Source organism: Malania oleifera, chromosome 2 (assembly GCF_029873635.1).
Source record: "Malania oleifera isolate guangnan ecotype guangnan chromosome 2, ASM2987363v1, whole genome shotgun sequence".
Classification (NCBI taxonomy): Eukaryota; Viridiplantae; Streptophyta; class Magnoliopsida; order Santalales; family Ximeniaceae; genus Malania; species Malania oleifera.
Genome location: NC_080418.1, coordinates 77,661,633 through 77,667,159, shown reverse-complemented (window position 1 = coordinate 77,667,159; position 5,527 = coordinate 77,661,633).

Below are 5,527 nucleotides of genomic sequence, written 5' to 3'. Positions count from 1 at the left end.
TCCCAAAGAAACTTAAACTCTTAGCTCCAGGAATGACCAATGGTCGTTTTAGACACAATCATGGTAGAAGGTTATATGGGACAAAGAGTACTAGGGTAGGGGGGAAGGGGGGAGGTGCTCGAATGCCCAAATGGATTAAACCCATTGGTGGTAACTAGACTGTTAAATTTGGGAGAAAATTTTTTCTAGATTGGTTCTCACACAATACAAGAATTACAAGGTACAAGGGTATATATACATAAGAGAATTGCAAAAAATGGAAAGTAAATATTGTGCTAAAATGGAAAGTGTATATATCGCTAATACTCCCCCTCAAGTTGGAGCTTGGAGATCCGTAATGCCCAACTTGCGTGATAAGTTTTGGAAGTGGTCATGACCCAAAGCTTTGGTGAAGATATCGGCAAGCTGACTGTGGGTAGGAATATGCTTAGTGAAGAAGAGGCTAACTCGTAACTTGTCACGAACAATATGACAATCGATTTCTATATGCTTGGTACATTCATGGAAAACAAGATTTTGAGCAATGTAAAGAGTCGCTTGGTTGTCACAGTATAAGAGCATTTAAAAGAATTTTGAGCCATGTAAGTTCACAAGTAGTGGAAGCAAGTGCCTGGTACTCAGCTTCGGCGGAGGAACGAGAGATTGTAGTTTGTTTCTTAGTGCGCCAGGAAATTGGACAAGTGCCCAACTGAATGAACAAACCAATGGTGGAGCGGCGAGTAAGTGGAGAACTAGCCCAATCCGAATCAGAATAAGTTGAGACTTGAAGAGTGTTGGTAGTAGGAAAAAGTAAGCCTTGACCTATAGATGCCTTAATGTATCGAAGAACATGTACAATGGCATCATAGTGCGGGTGTCTGGGTTGGTGCATAAATTGACTGAAAATATTGACTGGAAATACAATGTCGGGACGAGTGATGGTGAGATAGATCAACCATCCAATGAGTCACCACAACGAACTTGGATCGAAGAGAAAAGCACCATCAGTATTATTGAGTTTCAGATTTTGTTCCATGGGAAAGTGGGCAGGATGAGCACCTAGATGACCGCTATCGGTGAGGATGTCAAGAGCATATTTACGTTGGTTGAGAAAAATGCCAGTAAGAGAGCGAGCTACTTCGAGGCCAAGGAAATATTTCAATTTGCCAAGATCCTTAAGTTTGAATTTCTAAGCGAGCATGACTTTGAAAGTGCTAATATTAGAGAGATCATTGCTTGCCATGAGAATGTCATCAACATAAACAAGTATAAGAGTAAAAGACTGACCCCGAGAGCGGGTGAAAAGAGAGTGATCGGCTTGAGATTGGGTGAAACCCGCAACAAGCAAAACAGAAGATAATTTAGAGAACCAATTGCGAGAAGCTTGCTTTTGGCCATAAAGGAATTTTTGAAGACGACAAACAAGAGTCTCCCCCTACTTGCAATAATCCGAGGGAAGGATTATATAAACCTCCTCATCGAGGTCACCATGGAGAAAAGTGTTGTTGACGTCCAATTGAAGGAGATGCCAATTCCGAGCGGCCGCCACTGCAAGAACACACCTGACAGTAATGAGTTTAGCAACAGGAGCAAAAGTATCATGATAATCCAAACCTTCTACCTGAGTGTAGCCCTTGGCCACCAAGCGAGCTTTGTGTCGCTCTATGGATCCATCGGCTTAGAGTTTTGTTTTGAACACCCATTTACAGCCAATTGGTGTTTTTCCAAGTGGAAGGTGTTGAAGAACCCATATATTATTGGTTTCTAAGGCTTGGATTTCAGAAGTCATGGCATCACGCCAATGGGAGTGTAGCACAGCCTAAGAATATGAGGTGGGTTCAGGATGTTGGGACATGACAGAAAGAAAAGCCAAATGTTGAGTAGAGAAACGATGATAAGATAAAAAAGAGGAGAGACAATGAACCGTACATGAGGGACATCTTGAAACTTAGGAAGTCATGGAGGAATTGGGTAAAATAGGGTAGATATAATCAGCTAAGTGAGAGGGATGTGTGAAAGCTCGTTTGGGCCGTGAAAAGGTGGGTGGTGGGTGGGGTGGAGGGGAACGGGGTGAGGGTGGGGTTGCTGGGGAGGGGACCAAGGGAGAAGGAGAGAGAGATGAGGGACTAGGGTTAGGTGTGGTTGGTGGAGGAGGTAAAGTGTAGGAAGGATGTATATCAGGAATAGAAAGAGGAAGGACAAGAGAAGATGTAGGAGTTGGAGAGATGAGATGATAGGGCAAAACATTTTCTTCAAAAGTGACATCACAGAAGGAATTTTTTTTGTTTTCAAGATCGTAGACACGATAAGCCTTATGATGAGTAGGATAACCTACGAAAACACATCGAAGAGCATGAGGAGAGAATTTATCACAATGTTGGCGAGTGGTTTGGGCATAACACAAGCACCCAAACAGTCGCAAGTGTGTATACAATGGTGGTTTCTGAAAAAGAAGTTCATAAGGGGACTTATGATTGAGGCTGGGTGAATAAGTGCGATTAAGGTGGCTATTGGAATGCATTCGCACCAAAAATAAATGGGAAGGTTGGCTTGAAAACATAAACACCGGGCCACATTAAGAAGTTGGCAATGTTTATGCTCTGCAACACCATTTTGCTGAGGTGTATCCACACATGTACGCTCGTGAAAAATGCCTTGATCATGGAAAAAGGTTTGAAGAGGGGTGGATAGAAATTCTCGACCATTATCAGTGCGTACATGCTTAACTGTGCAATTGAAATGATTTTGGACCATAGCGCAAAAATTTTTAAGGCAAGTGAAAGTATCAGATTTCATGCGCATAAGATAGACCCATGTAGCACGTGAGTAGTCATCCACAATTGTTAAAAATAATGTGCACCAGAGAGTGAAGCTATAGGACAACCACCCCATATATCACAATAAATCCGATTAAAATAAAATGTGCACTTATGTGTATTCAAGGAAAAAGGTAAACGAGTGTGCTTTGCTCTGGCATAAACATCACAAGGCAAATGAGGAGAAGAAATATTTAAGGTTTTTGGAATACATGAAATGGAAGGGTGACCGAGACGTTAATGCCAAATAGTAGTGTCAGAAACACATTGAGAGTGGAAAACTAAGGCGAAGTGGGGTTTATAGTGGTAAAGCCCATCCCGTACTTCACACGTTCCAATCAGCCTCCTGGTTGATTGATCTTGAAAGACACAAAAAGTGGGAAAAAATATAGTAACACAATTGAGATCAGTGGTAAGTTTGCTGATGGATAATAAGTTAAATTTAAATGAAGGCACATAAAGAACATTAGAAAGAGAGAAATTAGGAGAAAATCGCATAGTGCCCGTATGAGTTACAAGAACAATGTCACCATTTGGAAGCTTAATGGGGCATGGGTAATGGAGAAGCTGAATATTATCAAAAGAAGACAAACTGGAAGTTATGTGACCGGAGGCACCTGAATCAATAATCCATTCAGTGTTAAAAAGAGAAGCAGAATGACAAGAGGTGAGGTTACTAGAAAAATTAGCAGAGATGGTGTTCAAGGGTGATAAAGGATCCAAGAATCGATGACATTATTCGCTGGTGAGATGAGGGATTGCAATCTCAGAAGAGGTTGAAGAACTTGTGACAATATTTGCCTCCATTGAAAAACCAGATGCTTCCATAATGTCATATCAGTTCAGAGGAATCAAACTGCCAAATTGGGTTAGATCCGAACGTTGCAACGACCAAAAATATAAACCTTTGATTTGATAATCTACAAGTTTTGATTAGAGAAGAAGAAGGTGCAGTGAAAGTATTGAGACCGCTAAGGTGAGCGAAAATCGGAGATGATCAACCAAAAAAAATGCCAAAGAAGATGGGTTCTGGGAAAGAAAACACGACTGAGATGGATCGTCGAAAAGCTACGAACTGAAACTAGCTGAGACAACGAACTAGAACTGAGAGAGATGATGCCAAAGAACTAAACTGATACGGGATCGTCAGAGAAGACCACTGGAGTAGCTAGTTGCTGAGGGAGCTTAAAACAACCAAAGGACTGAGTATGATGGCCAACGAACATCGAAAATACTTGAATTCACTAGAGCTCTGCTGGAAGGCCACCGGAGATGACTAGCCAAAGACGACAGCTACTGGAGAAGATGAGACTGAGAGCAGACAAATCGCCGGAGAAGACAAACTGAGATACAAATGCCTCCGATGTATTAAGAGACAACTGGAATCTACTGTGATAAGAGAAACTAGAGACGAGATGGGAGATCTGAGGACTGAGAGAGAATAGATGTGGCTGGAAAAAAAAAATAGAGGCTTGCCAGGGATACTGAGAGATAGAGGAACAGTTGTGCGAACGCCAGAGAAGACGACTGGAACTTGAGAATCTGAGAGACGGAACTGATACGAGCTGAGACTGAGAAAGATGAAGACTATCGTCGGAGAAACTATGAGCGAGAACAGCCGTGCGAACGCCGAAGAAGACGAGCAGAACTTGAGAATCTAAGAGACGGAACTGATAAGAGCCGAAACTGAGAAAGATGAAGACTGCCGCTGGAGAAACTATGAGCGACGGCGGATGCGGCCGATGCAGCAGTGTCTTGCTGCGGGTGACAAGCTCAAGGAGAGAGCCTTGGATGAGAGGGTTCTTGTAGGGAAGAGATGAGAATCAATTGGGGATGCACTGGCCAAAACCAAAAGCTGAGCACGACCATAACACAGAGAAGGAACGGTGTCGGTGTTACAGAGAGTGCAACGGCAAACTCATGAGTGAGGGTGGCAACAACCACCAGAGAATACAAAAACTACGAAGGCTAGAAAACAGGACTGCCAAAGATGACTAACGCTGGAGAGAGCCAGACAGAGTGAGATGAGAGGGTACTGAGTTGTAGTGGAGGGACGCCGGAAAAAGCTGAGACGACGCCGTATAAAACAATCACGGCATTCGGTGTAGAGGTGACTATAGAGACTCAGACATGGTGAAGAGGAGGCTGGAAGACAGACGAGTCGAGAAGAGGAGGCCGGAGAGGGTGACGGCAAGAGAGACCCACAATAGCGGGGCGGCGCGGCAAGAAAGAAAGAAAGAAAAAAATTAGGTATGCTCTGATACCATGTTAAATTTGGGAGAAAAGTTTTTCTAGATTGATTCTCACACAATACAAGAATTACAAGAGTATACAAGGGTATATATACATAAGAGAATTTTAAAAAAATGGAAAGTAAATATTGTACTAAAATGGAAAGTGTATATATCGCTAATATAGACCAATTCTAACATTAAATGCTTTTGATGCAAATGATGGTGTTGGCCTTACAAGGCTTAAAATCTTGTTATCTGGTTTTGATGCTAACAAATAAGTGAAATTTAATGTATTTGTGTGAGTAATGATATTTCAGGGTTCATATATGTGAAAGTAAGGTCAAAGTGCCCACAAGGATCAAATATGATGGAAGCAAGGTCAAAGTGCTCACAAGGATCAAATGAAGCTTAAATGAGCCAAGACATGGATTACTTGTTGAAGAACATAAGGACATGAATAAGTTGTTGAAAGCCAAGGCATATTAAAGTCAAAAGATC